The sequence below is a fragment of the Orcinus orca genome, chromosome 10, assembly GCF_937001465.1.
Source record: "Orcinus orca chromosome 10, mOrcOrc1.1, whole genome shotgun sequence".
NCBI classification, from domain to species: domain Eukaryota; kingdom Metazoa; phylum Chordata; class Mammalia; order Artiodactyla; family Delphinidae; genus Orcinus; species Orcinus orca.
This window is the reverse complement of record NC_064568.1, coordinates 47836675-47856391: the sequence shown is the minus strand read 5'-3', so window position 1 is coordinate 47856391 and position 19717 is coordinate 47836675. Positions and strand designations below refer to the sequence as shown.

Genomic DNA, 19717 nt, shown 5'->3' with positions numbered 1-19717 from the left:
ACACATTCCTGGCTCAGGAGTCAGCCGGAAATTGGGCAGAGTTTTAACACAGAATTTGTGTCTCTCTCTTGCTGGCTGTATACTTTCTGGGATTTTCTCTTTACTTTCAGTGTCTGTGGTTGTCCCGAAATCTGTCCCCCAAGGACTGCATGCTTTCTATTGGAGTTTTAGCCACCTCACATGCCACTGACTACAGCCTGCCACCAGGCTAAGAGCCATGAAATTGAGGAACACATCGAAGTGTTTTCCCTTCTTCCGAGTGTCAGCCTTCTTCTTGAATCTGCCTACTTTTTAATCTTTCTACAGTGCCTTCAGGTAGTTGTGTTTTCAGTTTTTCTCCAGAGTTTCTAGTTATTTTCTCCAGGAGAACCAGTCCAGTAGGAGCTTACTTGGCCATACCAGAAGTAGAACCAAAAATATACTTTTTAAAGAACATTTAAAGTACAAGCTGCTCCTTCCCATAATTAGTTCAGATTAGCAAGTTTGAAAAATATAAGTAGATAAAAACATGGAACTTGAGAACTTCTAGAGGAAAACTGTTATTTTTAGGGTCATGGTAAACAGCACTACTATTAACACCCAAATAAGCAACATGGTTCATTGTAAACTTCAACATATTAATGAGATACCAAAAGCTGCTTTGTAAATCTTTTAGTCAGAACTTTTAATTTCATTGTAGTGAAGTAAAAGTTGCCATGCAGCAAATTACATACCAATTCACAGAATTAAAGGGAGAAACAAAAAAATTTCTCAACCAGAGTTGGAGATTTTCCACTGTCAGCAATTGATAGAATAATTATACAAAAAAAAAAAAATATATATATATATATCAGTAAAGGCATAGATGAATGCCTAAAGCACATTGATATAGAATACTACATTCAACAACAGCAGAATACACATTCTTTTAAAATGCACATGGTATGTTTACCAAGTTGGTCAAAATGCTGGACCATAAAACAAGTCTCAATAAAATTTAAAAGTTTGAAATATATAGAGAATATAGGATATCCTCTGACCACAATGGAATAAAATTAGAAATCTATAACAGAAATATATCTAGGGAAACCCCAAATGTTTGGAAATGCAACAACACACTGTATACAATTCATGGTTCAAAGAAGAAATCACAAGGTATTAGAAAATATTTTTAACTAAATGATAATGAAAATACAGCATATCAAAATTTGTAGGATGCAGCTAAAATAGTATATAGAGGAAATTTTATAGCTTTAAATATTTGTATTAGAAAAAAGAAAGGTCTTAAATATGCTGTCCAATAGAACTTCCTGTGATAATGGCAATGTCCTCTATGTGTATTGTCCAGTCCAGTAGCCACTAGCCATGTGTGGCTATTAAGTACTTGAAATGTGGCTAGTGTAACTAGGGAATTGAATTTTATATTTATTTAATTTAAATTGATACCCACATGTGGTTATTGGCTACCATATTGGACAATATGGATCTAAAAATCAGTGACTAAAGAAAAGTACACAATATAAGTAATAAGGATATAGTAAAGATAAGAGCATAAATCAGTGAACTGGAAAGTAGACCAAAAAATAGAGAAAATCCATAAATGCTTGTTCTTTTATTTATTTATTTATTTATTATTTTTTTTTGCGGTACGCGGGCCTCTCACTGTTGTGGCCTCTCCCGTTGCAGAGCACAGGCTCTGGACGCGCAGGCTCAGCGGCCATGGCTCACGGGCCCAGCCGCTCCGCGGCATGTGGGATCTTCCCAGACCGGGGTACGAACCTGTGTCCCCTGCATCGGCAGGCGGACTCTCAACCACTGCGCCAGCAGGGAAGCCCCAAATGCTTGTTCTTTTAAAAGATCAATAAAATTTATTAAGTATATAGAGAGCAAAGATTACCAATATCCAGAGTAAGAGAGGGACTACAAACATTGGGAAAATAATGGAATGTTATGAGCAATTTTATGCCAAAAAATTAAACAATTTAGATGAACTGTACAAATTCTTTGAAAAATACAACTCATCAAAACTGACACAAGATGAAACAAAATCTGAATAGCACTATGTCTATTTTTAAAAACAAAGTCTAATTCAACATCAGGCGCCTTCTCACAACGATTTTGAACCTCAGACAATGTTGGTAGAAATATAAAATGGTATAATTACTTTGGAAAAAGTCTGGCATTTCTTTTTTTTTTAATTTTTTTTATTTTGCGGTACACGGGCCTCTCACTGTTGTGGCCTCTCCCGTTGCGGAGCACAGGCTCCGGACGCGCAGGCTCAGCGGCCATGGCTCATGGGCCCAGCCGCTCTGTGGGATGTGGGATCTTCCCGGCCTGGGGCACAAAACAAACCCGTGTCCCCTGCATCGGCAGGTGGACTCCCAACTACGGCGCCACCAAGGAAGCCCCTGGCATTTCTTATAAAACTAAATATACACCTTCTCTTTGCCTCAGCAATTCTACTTATAGTTATGTATGCAAGGGAAATTGAAATATATGTTGACAAATAAACACAAAGCCTAGGCGTCAGTAGGAAAATGGATAAACAAACAATAGGATATTTATACAATGGAATACTATTCAGCAATACTGAGGAGAAAATTACATTAGGAGAAAATTACATAAGTGCAACAGCACTTATGAAACTAAAAAACATGCTGAGTGAAAGAAACCTTCCACAAAAAGAGTATATACTATACGATTTCATTTATAAGAAATTCTAGAACAGGCAAAACTAGTCTATGGTGGGGAAAAAAAATCAAAACAGTGGTTCTTTATGGGGGAGTAAGGGGTTTTTTAGTCAGGTGTATATATTTGTCTAAACTCAGTGAACGTACACTTCAGACATGGACACTTCACTGAGTATGAATTTTACTTCAAAAGAAAATATTAGTATTGAACTTCAGTTAATGATAGGCATACTGAATTATTTAGGGAAAGTCTGACATCTGTAGTTTACTTTGAAATACATCAAAAAGACTAGATGGATTGACGGATGGACAGGAAAATGGATATGTATATAGATATGTGATAAAGCAAGTATAGTAAAATGTTAGTGGTAGAATCTAGGTGGCCTTAAACATACTCTGTTGTCCAAATGAAATTTTTCATAATAACATGTTGGGGAGAAAAGGTGAAGGAAAAGCGTGCTTTTAATTCCATGCACACAGAATTACAGAAATGCAGTTGAGCTGAGCCTCACTGGGATCTGCCTTTATAGACAAGAAAAATGTGTTATGCATACATTTGTTCTGAGTTTCTTGAGAGCTACTATAAGCAAAGGATCATGGAATAATTAATTAATATGTATCGAGGTTTTTTCCTGTCCTCTGGAAACTTGCAATCTAATGAAGCATATAAAACAAACATACAAATAATAGAGCACAGAATGCCATACGTTCTCTAAAGTAGGTAAGGACAAGCTGGCATGTTGTTCAGCAGAGTGAGAGCATTTTAGGTTGGAGGAACCCTGGAGGCTGCCTGGAGGAGGGGCTATTTTAGATTCTAAGAGGACAGGGGCCTTCAGCACAGAAGACGGTATCTGGTGCAGAAGGGAGCCTGTGCAGATGTTTGGAGGGGTGTGAAATAAACCTGGAAAGGTGGGACCAAGGCCTTGAAAACCAGGTTTGGGTTTTATTCCGTAGCTAGGGAGGAGACATACATTGTGTGTTTGGACAAGGGAGGGAGATGCATGCTTTAACATAAATGTTATGTACTAGTACCCAGAAATGCAGGAAGTCCAGATGAGAGCCACCCCGCCTCCCCGCCTCCCACTGTAAGGCTTTATTCCAATCACACGCCCTTGGAGGGGTGCCCGGGACCCGGTTTTAAGTTGAAGAAAGTAGCTTAGAGGGTCTCCAAGGTCCATCCAGTTCCAGCATTCTGTGATCTGTTGGCTGGAAAAAGTTGTTGCTCAAACAGATTAAATATTTCCTCTTGCAATGTTATGTTGCTCCGTTAGCCAACTCTTACTTCATAAAGTCTGGATTGTACTGTTAGATATATTACAGATTCCATATTCTGGGTATCAGAGCTGTGAGCTGTTGCTGTGTGGTAATGTTGCTTTTCACAGACCGGTAACATTTCAAGCTATTGAACTTTAACATTGCGAAAAAAAAAAAGACTGATTGTGTCCTTAAACTGGGTGGGGGTTACAGGGGAAACCTTCCAATGCTTCTGCATATGTCACAGATGGGTCTGAGCAACACGAACTTGCTTGTATCATTCTGGTAATTCCCGAATGCAAGGAAACAGAGACAACACAATTTCTTGTGTTGAAAGAAAATCTATTTCTGCATGAGTTTTTAATAATGGTTTTATTGTAATCTCTGGTGTGTTTTGATCTTTGGCCCAGAAAAAAATGTCCCAATATATTGAACCATTGGGTAGGTGGTGAAAAACTAACTTTCAGCTCTAATCATCCAGGTCTAGGTGGACATCTGCTTGTGTCGAGAGTGAAGGAAAGATGCTGGAAATATTGTTATTTTCAGACCACTGGGTTCAGGCATTTGATGTGAGGAAAGAAGTGATATGTTGAAAAAGTTGTGTGAGGTGGGAACACAGAATCTTTGGGAGGAAAAACAGAAAGAAAGGTAGCTCAGAGCACTCTCAATGGTATGTTTGCCGTTGCTGTGGTGGTTTGATGACTGGCTTAGACCTGGTTCCAAAGACACAAGTTTGATCTTTGATGGAGTGCTGGTTACACAGAGATCTCTGTTGCAGAGAAAACATGTTTCTTAGCGTTCATTCACTTTTCATCTTATTAGGGAAAGAAGCCATGTCCTGACCTCATCAAAACCATTTAAACACCAAGCCACAGCTCTCCAAGGGTCTCATAGATTTGTGGTTTGTGAATGGGGCAGAGGTGGTCAGTATTCATATTTATTGATGGAATCAGTCCAGAGTAATCTCAGAACCCCCAGGGTCTTTTACAAAGAGGATGTTCTCTCAAGGAACCCAGTAAGCGGGGTCTCAGATCAGAGCTGCTTCAAAGAGGTAAGGGACGTGCCTCCAGACCAGGCCCCAGTAAAGAGAGGAAGCTGCTTTTCCTCTGCTGGGAGCTAAAGACTGCCACATCGGGACCCTTCCATTTTTAAACATTTCCCTGAAATGTGCGCTGTTTGTCAGCAAACAGCACGTTTTGAAGCCAGATATCCTGTCCAAATAATAATAATGTCACAAGTTCTGTCATGAGCATAGTTTCCCCTTTCTTCAACTTATAAGGATTTTTCATATGATTATAAAAGGAACTATTAAAATCTTAGAAAATATAGAAAGGTGTAGAGCCACAAAAGTCATCCATAATACCACAACTTAAAGGTGTTAACCATTGTTAGCATTTTAAGATTTTTCTTCTTCCTTTTAAATTGCTCTTACATATGTATATGCATAAATGTCATAAGGGCATCATCGGAAACATGCCAGCTATTTTTCACATAACGTGAGAATTTTTCTCGTGTTATAAAAAACCCTTAGAGAATATAGTTAATGACTACAAAATATTCCATTTTGTGAGCACAGCATCGCTTTTTTTTTTTGATTTTTTTTTTTTTTCTTTTGCGGTACGTGGGCCTCTCACTGTTGTGGCCTTTCCCATTGCAGAGCACAGGCTCCGGACACGCAGGCTCAGTGGCCATGGTTCACGGGCCCAGCCTCTCCGCAGCACGTGGGATCCTCCCGGACCAGGGCACGAACCCGCGCCCCCTGCATCGGCAGGCGGACTCTCAACCACTGTGCCACCGGGGAAGCCCACACAGCATCATTTTAATAGTACCTCACTATTAGACATTTAGATTGTTTCCAATGTTCTTTTGTAAAAGTGGGAATATCCAGGTTTCAGGAGACACACTCCTATGTCTGGGGAAGGTGGAGAAATATGTGTTTGCAAGGGTGCCTGGTGGCCCAAACTAAACCTGTTCAGACCCCTCCGCAGGGCCTCTGTCTGGCTTTCTGTGCATCCAGATTGAAGGACCAGAGAGGGAGTCCTCAGATCCGCTGATCATGGCAGGGGTCACTATGTGTTTGTGCTGCTCTTCCTGGGGACAGGCAGGCTCTGGGGATGGGAGTCCATCCCAGTGGACAACCCCTCTGCTCCCAGTAGCCCTGGGAGCTAGGCCAAAGGACCTAGCCCTTCCTCGCTCTCTTTTCCTCAGAAAGAGAGACACCGCTTTCTTGGTCCCATGAGGCTGTGGTCTTAGGTCTGAAACAGAGGAGCTTTAAGTGGCTTGGAGCCTACTGGACCTAATAATAATGGTTCTAACAGTGGCTAATATTTATTGGGCATTTGCTATGATGCTTCAGGTGCTCTACATACAGCAACTTGTTAATTTGCAGACCTCCTGTTCTGAGAGCAGGCGGTAGTGTCTCCTAGTGAAAATAAGCAAGGCGGGCTCAGGGTCTCACAGACCTGGTTAGGGTCCCGGCTGCCCCACTGACCAGCAGCTCTGTGACTCAGGCAGGTGCAGCTCTTAGGAATGCATTCAGCTGCAAAGATCAGAAAACCCAACCGAGAGTGCCTTAGACAAGTAGGTAGTTATTTTTCCGACATTATGAGAATTCTGGAGGGAGCCAACCCCGGGCTCATGCGGTGTCTTCAGGGACCCACTCTCTTATCTTCCCACCTGCACTATCCCCGCCTTGTGGCTTTTGTCCTCATGGTTGTGAGATGGCTGCATCTGAGGCAGGAAGAAGCAGAAAGGGAGAAAGTGGGGCAGCCCCTGGATCAGGAAAGCAAAAGCTTTTTTTGAAACGCTCAGCTTATGTCTCATTGGCCAGAACATGGCCACCTGGCTGTACGGGACTCTGTGGGAGAAGGTTTAGCTGGACACATTGCCCTCCCTACAGAAATCAGGGTTCGGTTAGCAAGGGAGACAAGGAATGTTTGATGGGTCAGCAGCCATCAGCATCCGTGTCAGCAAGTCACTTCATCTCTCTGAGGCTCAGTGGTTCCACCTCCCTAGTCTAGTCAGGCTCTTTCAACTCACTAGAGGTATCCCCGGTTTGCCTTAGGGCTTGGGAGATCCCCAGGGATGGGGAGACCCAGACGTGGGTCCCAGCAACACACAGTCCATTCCCCGTGGGTCTCTGTGCTTCCCAGCAGGCCCTCTGGCACCTTGCTGTCCGGGAGGTACCAGGAGCTCTGGGCACGAGCTGTCCTGCCATCACTTTGAATCGGGCATCCATGGCTCCCTGCCACACCCCGCGATTCTTCCTGGCTTGGAAAGCTGGCCTCTTTGCCCTCTTTCTCTTCCTTCTACTCCTCACTCTACTGACTCAAGCCGACTGTCACCTCTGCTGCCATGGCTGCATCTCACATTCAGACCCCCCAAAAGAGACAGTGTCCGGGGTGAGTCGGTAACCCCTCGGTGAGGAGCATTGTGGTCAGGCAGAGGCTTCCTGTCCCAGTGGTCACTCGTCACCCTTTAGCCACAGGACACATTGTGGCTTCTTTCCTCAACAGAGAGAGCCCTGTGGCTGGGGCAGGTGCTGGTGGAGCCCACGTCCTCTGCGACCCGTTGCCTCGGGGAGTCTCAGGGCACAGGACTGCACAGCTCTCGGGGCGTCATGCACGTTGAGTCCATGTGAGTTGTGCTCCAGAAAACACCATCCCCCGGGTGGGCCTCAGTTTTTGTTGGAGACTGTTTGCGATGGGGGTGAGCTTCCTGTCATCTGGCTCTTGGAGAGACAGCCAGGGCCCCTGCATACTGACTTCAGGGCAGAGGAGAGAGCCCAGGGAAAGGTGGCTGGTCTCATTGCCGGCATCCCTGGGGAGACCCTTGTGTTCTGTGAGGAAGACGCCTTTAGCCACGTCCCAGGCTGCTGAGAGGTGAGGGCCAGTTGTCAGGACGAATGAGGGAATGTGTAGGCACATTCTTTGAAGCCATGACTCACTCCAGAGGCCTGCTTGTGGCTGTTATTACAGCTGCCGCTGCTGCAAAACAGCTTTGAACCCTGAGGTGTGAGACCGCCTTTGGAGGTGGGGGCACGGAGGGGGCAGAGTTGTTTGGCAACACAGGACAGGAGCACCGAGTTCAGGGATCTGGGAAGGGGCCGGGGGGAGGGGGGATGAATAAGCCGCCTCTGTCTCCTCAGTAGCGCTTTTAGGTTGTCTGTGTGATTCTGGATGCAGGGAGAGCTCGCACACCTGGGCCCCGAGGGTCAAAGGCAAGAATCAGGCCAGGAGGCCCTGTTATCACAAGAGTTATCACAAGGCTGTCCAGGTGAACAGAAGGCAAAGGTATGTCACACTCCCACCAGACAGCTCTCAACTGGGGCCCTGCTCCGGCCTCGTGGCACCGGCTCGCGGCCTCTTGGACAGAAGCCCAGGAGTCCCCCTTCTCTCCTCCACCCTGCGTTCGTGCTCTGGCCCAGAGAAGCTCCAGTGGGCCACAGTGCTGCACTGAGGGGCCAGCCCCTGCCCAGTCCACGTGCAGTTGCTTCTGGCCGGTCCCCAAGCCGGCCTGCCACTGCCGCTGCCACTAGGTAACTGGTTTATTCAAGCAGCTTATACCGGGGCTCTAGCGGTTGAAACAGAAAGTCACTGAATGGCACTGCCTTCCTCCCCAGGTCCCCACCACATGCTCTCGTGGCCTCAGGAGCTCTCCTTCAGCCTGCCCAGGGCTGGAGGGCCGTGTAGTCAATCTCCTCAACCTGAAGAATTCTACAGAATGGAGTTGGCTTCGTGGGCTGGCTGCCTGTTGGACCTGCCAGCAGACCAGCCCTTCACTGAAACTTTGAACTTGGTTATGTGACATTTGCTTTTTAAGCAGAGAAGAAAGGCAGATTGCTGAGCAGAGCCAAGCTAGTTATGGTTCTTTTTTTGGCTGATGAGTACTAATTCCCTTTGAGGGAGGCTTCTCACTTGGTCCCTTTCAGACACCAGGAGAAGAAGGGGTGGGACCCTCTATCAGGCTTCAGAGGAAAGGACCCGCACCAGTGAGTGGAGGACCCCAGGTCCTAAACTGACGCGAGCTGAGAGTACCTCACAGCATGACACGCTGTGCAGAGGGAGAACCGGCTCTCAGGAGCAGTGACCCCTGGGGATAGAGATGGAAGCCAGGGAGCCCATCAGGGGTGGGAGGCGCCCTTCCAGCTCCCCGCCCAGAGCACTCCTGCACCCCAGGCTCCCAGGAGTCAGCACCTAGTGCACAGTGGGCTCGAGACTGGGCCCCGGGGATGACCCAGCTCACCCTCGTCTGCGCGCTCAGCCTGCAGCTCTCTGCGCCGCCTCCTTCTCGTGGAGAAAACATGTCCATGACCATGAGTCCCTTTCCATCCCACATGTCCAGGGCAAACCTCCCTGCTGCAACACACAGACGTGGTTCCAATCTCTGCTCCTTCCTTCCCTACGTCTCTGGTCTGGGAAAGCGGTTTTCTGCCCATCCTCACATCCTGCCTGCGGTATTGCAGCAGCCTCCTAAGCAGGCCTCCTGCCTCTAGGGCTCACCAACAGCATCCTGTACCTCTTTCTGGCATAACTTGCCAAAACACGATGCACTCTAATCATGCCTCTGGAAGTTTTCAGCTCCTTGCTCGCTGCCTACAAGAAAAAGGAGAAGGTGGGAGAACCTTCCTTTGTGATTTGGCCCCCCTCTGCCTCTCTGAGTCTTGTTACACTTTGTTCTGCCCACAGCTCCAAACTTAGGGACTCAAGAAACAGTTAGAGATGGAATGAATGAATCTAAAAATTTGGAGGCCAAACAAGGGTCCTCTGGTGTTTTTAATTTCGTAGTTATAGAGCTGCCATGCTAATATCTTCATGAGATATTAAGAGTATCATTGATAGTCTTTTCCTGGTTTTCTGGAGATAAGTCTGTTATCCAGAGAATTGAGAGGCCTGTCTTATTTCATAAAGGGGGCAAGGTTTATGGAATATATAAGGAAACTGAGAGTCAAATAACATTTTGATCTTTTGTTTTGAATTTGTAGCTCAGATAATGCCTACCAAAAGCATTTCAATAATTCGCTCTTTTTTTAGCCAGCCAGTTCTTCAGTCGAGTTTAAAAAGGCTTGGAAGAACATGTGATTTTTAAAATATCCTGGAGGATTTTTCCAGGCCTGGGCGACTCACGGGTCAATGCACAGCTATTTCTGTATGTGTGTAGAGTGGGAGGTGCTCTGCCGGTTCACGGAGGGCAGGTCCTGGCTCTCTGGATGGGGGGTTGGATGCAGGACTTTACTCTTCCCTCCTTGTGCCTCAGCTGGACTTCACTGCAGAACCGCAGGCCCATTTTCCTCACCCCTTTGTGTTTCCGTGCCTGCACCGGCTGCAAGGTGTTTATTCTGAGCTGGTCCCTTTAAATTGTGGGAGCCCTGACTCTGGGTCAGAGGTGTAGGTATGAACCTAGTAGGTGTCTGAGGAGTCGCTCTGGGGGAGTGTAGACTATACAGAGTAGGGGTAGCTTTGGAATACACCATCCATACATGAGAAACAAACACCTCCTAATAGCAAAAGGAACCCTCAGGTCAAATGGAGAGCTGAGGAGTGTGGACCCATGGTGCTGAAGGATCGAGTGCCCCGCCCAGCCCTGCAACTCATCCTTTGATTTTCTGGGCCAGGCCTTTCCCCCAGGGGCACAATCCCTTTCAAGCTAGGTGGCTGGGCGGATGTTTTCTGTTTGCCCCTCAGATCCACTCTTCACCCTTCTGTGCCCTGCCCTGAGCTCTGGAAGCTGACCGTAGGGACTGTGTGAATGGGCTCCTGGCTTCCTGCCCCCTATTGTGCTCTTTACCCGGTGGGGAGAACCGACAGGAGATGAGAGGGGTGTGTGGAGGGCGCTGGGAATGGGGGGTGGCGGTGCGAGGCCCAAGTATTGATTCTCCTGGCTCCTCCCTGAGGCATCACCAGGTCTGGGCCCCTGGTCGGCAGTGCTCTCCACAGGGCACTTCATCTAAGGTTCCAGTAGCCTCTCCTCCCTCACCCCTGTGGTCCTGGCATGTAAATGTGGCACTGTTACTGGTCCCAGAACGCTGCGCTGTGGTTCCCCTACCCCCTGCTCGCCCCTCTATAAATGGTCCCTTTATTAAACTCTCCTCAGATTACCCAGTTTGAGAGTGCCATCTGTTTCCTGCCAGAACCCTGGCGGATATGGTTCCTAAGATCTTTTCCAGCTCAGAAAAAAGATGCCTGCAAGCAAGGGGGAGCTGGCCCTTTGGGGTTCCCGTTTTTCATTGGTGCCTCCCTGCCTGGTTCACCAGGATCATGGGAGGGAGGGACTGGTAGAAATGTGATCCCCAGAGCACAGAGTCACTAGGACAAGGATCACCAGGGCCTTGGCAGACACAGACTGTCAGAGCCCCGATTTCCAAAGAGTGGGCAGGTGTGCTGTCCCCCTGTGGTGGAGGGGCGAGGGTAAGGGGTGATCACACCAATGGAGGCTGGACTGTCACTCCCATCCCTCTCTGCCCTGTGACTTTGAGCAGGTCACCTCACCCTCGGAGCCTTGGCCTCTTCCCTCCTAGTCCAGAGCTGATTGCCCCATCCCTGGCCCACACACGAATGTTATGAGGTGCAGAGGAAGGAGTCTGTGCAGACTAAAGAGAGTTGCCGTCAGAAACAGCTTTTATTGTGATGGGGTCACAGGCAGGGCACAGAGCTCCGTGGGGACATTCCCCCTGCTCCTGTCCCAGCTAAACCTGCTTCCTTTCATGCTTTCCTGCTGTATGCACTCATAGAGACATACGTGGCTCCCAGAGTGTCAGTTTCAGGATCAAAGCTTGACCTCAGAGATACCAGGTTACAGGATCATGCCATCAAAGCGCTGCGGCAGCCTCCGGCCATCTCTGGAATTCAGATCCAGACCTCGAGGGTCTTAGGCAGCCACCTGTGGCCCTTCTCAAAGAAGCCACTTCAAACTAGGTCTAAGAGAGGATAAGAGAAATTAAGAGTATACTTTTTTAATTTATCTATTCTTTTTTCTTTTTTTTTTTGGCTGCATTGGGTCTGTTGCTGCGCACGGGCTTTCGCTAGTTGCGGTGAGCAGGGGCTACTCTTCGTTGCGGTGCGCAGGCTTCTTATTGCTGTGGCTTCTCTTGTTGCGGAGCATGGGCTATAGGCACACGGGCTTCAGTAGCTGTGGCTCGCGGGCTCTTAAGAGCACAGCCTCAGTAGTTCTGGCGCACGGGCTTAGTTGCTCCGCTGCATGTGGGATCTTCCCGGACCAGGGCTCGAACCCGTGTCCCCTGCATCAGCAGGCGGAGTCGTAACCACTGCGCTACCAGGGAAGCCCCCTATTTATTTATTCTTTTTTTTTTTTTTTCTTGCGGTACGCGGGCCTCTCACTGCTGCGGCCTCTCCCGTTGCGGAGCACAGGCTCCGGACGCGCAGGCCCAGTGGCCATGGCTCACGTGCCTAGCCGCTCCGCGGCATGCGGGAGCCTCTCGGACCGTGGCTCGAGCCCGTGTCCCCTGCATCGGCAGGCGGACTCCCAACCAGTGCGCCACCAGGGAAGCCCTATTTATCTATTCTTAATGATTAAAGTTACCACCGAGAGTTCTTGACATACAAGAAAAATACACTCTTGAAAACTACAAATGTCAAGTGCAGTTTTCTCTTTAAAAAAGTGATAAAGGCAGGACTTCCCTGGCAGTCCAGTGGTTAAGACTCAGCGCTTCCACTGTAGGGGGTGCAGGTGCCTGGTCAGGGAACGAAGATCTGGCATGCCGTGAGGCGCAGCCAAAAAATTTTTAAAAAAAGAAAAGTAATCAAGGCACTTAAAGAACTTCCATCCTACTCACTTGGCACTGTGGATATTGTGCCATACCATGTGCAGACCAGTGGGGGAGTGGAGGAAGGAGAAAAGGGGTGAAGGAGCGATGGGCCGGGAGAGGGCATAGCACAAAATGCCCTGGTGGAGACACACCTCACTGTGTTGCTTACACAGCAGTTGGGAATTGTGCACACGGCAATGTGAGAGATCTTAAGAACATAGTGCTCAGTGGAAAATTAAAATGAGATACACAAACCAATATTTCCATAAGTTAAAAATAGGCACACAGGAAAACCCATAGCACATCTTGTGAGCAAACATAAAGATACACCTCAAGCACATTCGACAGTTTGCCTGTGGGGTGAGGGAGATGGAATCGGGCTACAGGGAGAAAAGCACACACACAGAGAAATCCAGAGCTTTCACCTGGACCACGTTAATCTTGTGCCCAGAACTACTGCATGTGATGCAGGGAACCCTCTGCTCCTGAGGTGCAAGACAGACGAAAACGCAGACAGTCCTCAGTTGTTTTTTCTGTTCTTTTAAGTTTTAAAAGAAACTTTAAAAAGCTTTTACAGTTCAGTTTGCATGGTCTTCCCCCGTAGCCCTCAGTGTAGCCTCTAAACCACAACTAGTTACTGGATCAGAAGTAACCTTTGTAGGGTCAGAACGCAAACACAGCACAGACGCTGCCCACAAACCACATGAAAGAAGGGATGCTGTGAGCCACCCTTCATGCTCCCTTCTGGAAACTCACCCCCTGGCAATGCCTGCCAAGCGGGCTAGTGTCTATCACAGCAGACAAGAGTACCACCCTACCTGTGGTTCTCTTTTGTTTAAAAAGTGCCTCATGGAAAGTGGACGATGGGGCAAATGCATGTGAACCTATCAGAAGAGACTGAATACAATATTTTGAACTGTATGTCCACTTTTCTCTTTTTAGTATGTTTCCTTTCGTCATGTCATGGGCAAGTTTTTTGCCAAAGTGATAATCACGCGTCTACATAATCACATGTTACATAAATTACATTATTTTTCATCCTTATTCCAGTTATTCTGTCCTCAATATTACGTTTGATAGTATTTTTCCATTTTGCTACATAGACTCTGTTACATCATTTTTAATGACTGAGTAATGTTTTATTAACTAAATATCACAACACTTATCAGAATGACATTTAAGCTGCTTTCCACGTATCCTCCACTTGTAAGTAATGCAGAAAGAAGGTATCCATGCTGCATAAAACTTCTTCATATTTTAAATGAATCCCTTAGGATAGACTCAGGACATGGAATTACTGGGTGAAGGAGTGAACAAAAGCATCTATGACTCTTGGTACAAATTACTAAATTGCTTTCCAAAATGATAGTAGTAATTTACACTTCCAATAGCATGTTCTTGTACCAGCATTATGTTTTATAAGTTCTTAATTGCCAATTTAATAGCTTAAATACACTGATTGCATTTTATTTGATTGTGAGGTTGAAATTTTTCCAAGTTTGTATTTCTGTTTATATATTACTATTGGGGGGTGATCTTTTTTTTTAGTTTTTTAAAAATTTTATTGGAGTATAGTTGATTTACAATGTTGTGTTAGATTCAGGTGTACAGCAAAGTGATTCAGTTACACACATACATGTATTCATTCTTTTCCAGATTCTTTACTCATATAAGTTATTACAGAATATTCTTTACCCATATAGGAAATTACAGAATTCTTTTTTTTTTTTTTTTTTTCGGTACGCAGGCCTCTCTCTGCCGTGGCCTCTCCCGCTGCGGAGCACAGGCTCCGGACGCGCAGGCTCAGCAGCCATGGCCCACAGGCCAAGCCGCTCCGCGGCATGTGGGACCCTCCCGGACCGGGGCATGAACCCACGTCCCCTGCATCGGCAGGCGGACTCCCAACCACTGCGCCTCCAGGGAAACCCCAGAATTCTTTACCCATATAGGTTATTACAGAGTTCCCTGTGCTATACAGTAGGTCCTTGTTGATTATTTTATATATAGTAGTGTGTGGTTTGGGGGTGATCTTGGGCTGTTCTTTTTAATTTGTATGTAGCCTTTACCCAATATTTAATCTTTATCACAATTTTGCAACTGTTTTGTTTGCCCTTTAAAATGTTTGAAGTTTTACATAGAAAAAAAATTTTAAAGAAACTGATACTGATTCACTGGTGTTTTTATTTATTTTGTTGGCTCAATGAAAATCAGGATACCCTGTTGGTTAAATCTGAGGAAGAATTTTTACAGCATGGCAGGATGAAAAAATGCATCCAGTTGAGGCCTTGGAAGGTAGACAAAGCCAGGTTCCAATCCCTGCCTGTGATGTCCTGGCTGAGCAAACCAGTCAGGCTCTCTGAGCCTCACTGCCTTCATTTATGCCAGGAAATTACCATGCCCACTTTCCAGGTGTGGACCAAGGTCATGAACAAACACTGGCACAGTGGGAGCCCAGTAAACATGGGTCCCCTTCCACTCCTTGCCCTCTAGAACTGAGCAGGTTAGGAGGACCACACTGAAACTCTCGCCCAACACTGCCCACGGCCATGCTTTTCTCGCCAGTTGCTGGGAACAGTAGAGTTGTTGTTCTGGCGTATCTGCTAACCACCTTCTTGTTTTTTCTGGTGTGGTGGTGTTCCTTCAGTCAGCAGCGGGAGGGAAAGAACTAGGTCGGGATGGGTAACCTCAGTTCTCGAACTCCTCTTGTAGCGAAAGAGTCTGGCCCTTTCCAGCAGGGTTTCTGTGATGGTGATTGTGGGGCTGTGTCATCTTGAGCAGGGCTGAGGTGCTACGTACGTCTCATGTGTGGGGAGGTAAGAAGGGGATGACAAGTTACCGTAGTTGGGAATTTGGGACCCTGGTGCCCATGAATTAAACACTAATGGATTTTAAATGTAAGCTGATTAAACTTTAAACTTTTGTTGCCCACAAAGTGAAGTATCACCCACTCCCAGTCTCTTCACATTCTGGGAAGAACGGTTAAGACATGAACACTGGAGCCAGACTGCCTGGATTCAGATCCCGTCTCTACCACTTATTAGCTCTGTATGTGACAGTTGGCAAGTGACTTAACCTCTCTGTGCTGCAGCTTCCTCATCCAGAAAATGGGAGGATAATAATAACTACATCATAGGGTTGTTGCAAGGATTGAATGAGGTAGTGTGAGTTAAGTATTAACAGAATTCTACACCACATGGTAACCTTACAGTAGTTAGCACAGGGTCCTGAGATTTTCTTTGCTAAAGTCCGTTTGAATCTATGATTCTGAGAGGCTAGCCTGCATACTTTTTGTCAAAGATCTGGAAACTCAGTTTAAAGGTAATTTTGTGAGATTTCTCAGTTCATTAGAAGTAGATGGTGTTTATGAAGAATATGTATCAAGAGTATAGAAGACATATTCCTAAAAGAGTAGTTGTAAATTATTATAAATATTTTATTCTTATTGGCTTTGATTTTTTAAAATTCAGGGCTGTATTCCTGTGGAAAAAGTTTGCTTCCTGCTGAAGTAGATGTCCCTTTGTCTCAGGGAAACACACAGAGGCTGAATTTCTCTGTTTCACAGGGTGGGGGCCAGGGGCTGATGGGGGAGGTGTGAGTTCACTGCTTGTGAATGCGGGCCCTGATGTCTGGGGGAGGTGAGATGGTGAGTTACAGCCCTTCTCAAGCTCCTGTGCTTCCAAGGTCAAGCCTCCTGCCATGTGTGCTAAGTCTAGGCCTCTGCCCTGCTTTATGGCTGTAAATAGGGGTTTGTTGGATGACGTTGTTGTCCTGTATCTCTCAAGGTGCTAAGACGATGCAGAGCTTACAGTGAGCATGTCGGTAATTTAAATCACTTAATACTCTTGCTTCTTTCAAAACAGTTTATCATAGAAGACTGACTTGGTTAATTGCTGTACTTAGGAAATCAAACAAAGGGTGAGCCCCAGAGGGGGTTACAGCAGCTGCCACCTTTGCTTTTCTACATCTGCTTTGTTGAGATGACTGAATGTTAAGTCAGAGTGTAGTCCTCTTTGGGTTTGAGAAATTGGGATGATCACAGCTTTTGGTAGCGATTTGCAGGGCATCGGGAACTTCAGACCTGAGACAACGCAGAGTGATGAGTTCCCTCTTGTCACTCAGCAGGATCCGGGAGGGAGGACCCAGGAGGGAAGTATTGCTGTGTGGCTGGAACACAGAGGCTGAGGGGTGGAGGAATGATGAGCTGTTCTTTACCCAGAGGTGCAGGTGAGCTCTTTCTCATTTCACTGAACACCCAACCAGAATAACCTTTCACAAGTATCAGGGATTTCACTGGAGAAAAATGTTTTTTAAAAACATTTTAGTGGATTTCCAAGATAGGTTTCAGATTCTTTTCCTGGGAGAGAGAAGAGGCGGGGTAGCAGCAGGCATCAGGAAGCTGTCCAAACACCTGGGTGGCAGGTGGAACCGTCTCTACAGAGAGAGGGAGGAACAAGAGTCTGATAAGCTTACAAATCAAAAACTGCCATTATGGGCTTCCCTGGTGGCACAGTGGTTGAGAGTCCGCCTGCCGATGCAGGGGACACGGGTTCGTGCCCCGGTCTGGGAAGATCCCACATGCTGCAGAGCGGCTGGGCCCGTGAGCCATGGCTGCTGAGCCTGCGCGTCCGGAGCCTGTGCTCTGCAACGGGAGAGGCCACAACAGTGAGAGGCCCGCGTACCACAAAAAAAAAAAAAAAAATCTGCCATTAGGAAAACCCTTTCAGTTAATTATAGGTTAGCCTATTCATCTGTGACTTTCAAAGCTCCTTGATTTATGGTATCTTGGGTGGCCAGGTCCAGAGGTGCTCTGACTTTCCCAGCTGCGAAGGAAGGACCGAGAGAGCTGCAGCCCCTTCTGGCGTCAGCCTTGTCCGTTCCTCCCTTCCAGGCAGATGTTTTCAGGCCAGAGTGTAAGTTCTGGAATAAGTCTTTGTAGTACCCAGCTTGTTGGTTTTGAAATATTTCCTTTATAGGCAGTTTTGTATTGTCTCTGGGTAAGGTAGAGCCTCATTAAATCAAGTAGGCGTTAGCCAGGCTGCAGGTTCCCCAGGTACAAGTTGACCCCACGAGGCAGAGGGGCCCTCAGAATCTCAGGATGGGAAGAAAGGGAAACATGTTAACTGAGGCTGTGTGTGTGTGTGTGTGTGTGTGTGTGTGTGTGTGTGTGTGTGCTGGGGACATGGTAGCAAGCCAAGTCTTCGGTAGTAATGGGAGGCAGAAATTATTAGTAATCTAGTTATCATTTCAGAGGGAGTCTGACACTATAAGCAAGAGTTTGTGAGAGTCCAGGAAATTCATAACTTCCCCATACCACACATATTTATTGAGCATTAACCATACTTTAGACACTGTGGTAAATCCTTACATGTCTAGTTTATTATTTCTGTCATCCTGTCTTCATCACCACCACAGCCGCAACACCCAGCCCCAGTATATTTTCAACTTTCATTTATGAAATGCTTACTGTGCGCTAGACACTCTCCTAAGTGCTTTACAAGCATTATTCAATGTAATCCTCACCATAACTGTCCTTTCACAGATAAGGATAACTGAGGCTCAAAGAGCTTAAATAGTTTGATTAGAAACTTTGATACGTGTCTAAATGAAAAGCACTATTTTAAAACCAAGGTCTACCCATTCATCTGCTACCTTGTATGCCTCCTAAACGAGCAAACACTGCAAGACTCAGCAGGCTATACTCTTTTATATTCAACTGACTAGAATATTTTGGAATAAAATCTGTAGGTGGCAGGACACAGGGCATAAGGCACTGCTTTTTCCTTTTTCCTGGAAAGCAGAGGGGGAGTGGTTTCATAGCAGATTGTCTTGCTTTCAGGTGGAAGTAAGACCTGGGGACACCCTGCTAACTGAAAATGCATATTAATCTGTTTATTTCAAATCAGAATTTTGTGACCTAGTCCAAATTGTAGATGTTATAGATGAAGAAACTGAGAGCCAGAGGAGGGGACAGACTTGCCCAGGATTACTCGCGAGTAGGGCTGTTGTTCCAGGAATCTGGCAACATTGGTCTCTCCATGTGTGAACATATATGTGCCTGAGACTGTTTCTGGGCTTTCTATTCTGTTACATTTGTCTGTTTGTCTATTCTTTTGCCAGAATTACATTTTCTTACTTACTGTTGCTCAGTAATAAGTTTCAGTAACTAGTGGAGCAAGTCTGTTATTGGCCTTTTGCATTTCCATATAAATCTTAGAATCAGGTGATCTGTTTCCGGTTTTCACAAAATGAACAAACAAGAACTGCTATGGTTTTCATTGAGACTGCATGGAATCTGTAGACCAGTTTGGGGAGAATTGACATCTTTACAATACTGAATCTTCAAAACCATGAACATGGTATGTCCCTCCATCTTTTATGAACTTTAAAAATTTCTTCAAATCACATTTTAGAATTTTCTACATACAGGTCTTGCATATCTTTCTGTTTATTTCTAGATATTTTGTATTTGAATGTTAGTGTAAATTATAACTTTGAATTTTTTTTCCTTTTCTAAGTGTTTATTTTTAGTGTTATGAAATACGAGAGATATTTTCAGACCAACCTTGTTATCTCCCAACTAATTGTTGATGGTAGAAATTTATCTGAAGATTCTTTTGGATTATCTATGCACACAGTCAAAATATCTGTGAATGGAATGTTTTCCCTCTTTCTTTACCTTTTCTTTTCCAGTATCATGTTGAGTAGAGGTGGTGATTCAGGCCTCTTTGCCTGGTCCTTGATCTCAGCAGGAAGCTTTCAGCATTTCACCATCAAGTATGATGAGAGTGCTATAGTTATTTATAAATACCACTTATCAGATTCAGGAAGTCTCTATCTTGTCCTAGTTTGCAAGGAGTTTTATCATAAATAGATGTTGAATTTCATAAGATTATTTTTCTGAATCTACTGATATGATTTTCCCCTTTATACTGTTAATGTGATGAATTGCACTCCTGTGTTATTAAGCCCATTTGTTTGATGTACTGTATTATCATTTTTTTATACATTGCTGGATTCATTTTGCTAATAT

At 45.7% G+C, this 19717-nt stretch overlaps 1 protein-coding gene and 1 long non-coding RNA gene across 5 annotated transcripts in view; both read left to right on the top strand.

The window, feature by feature from the left end:
- The window catches only part of CTDSPL (CTD small phosphatase like), a 125121-nt gene that overhangs the window by 38879 nt on the left and 66525 nt on the right, over nt 1-19717 (top strand). The window lies entirely within an intron of this gene.
- Nucleotides 898-14418, top strand: LOC117195873 (uncharacterized). Its single transcript, XR_004475768.2, has 3 exons — nt 898-7559; nt 8071-8215; nt 8545-14418. It is a non-coding gene; the product is annotated as an uncharacterized LOC117195873 (long non-coding RNA).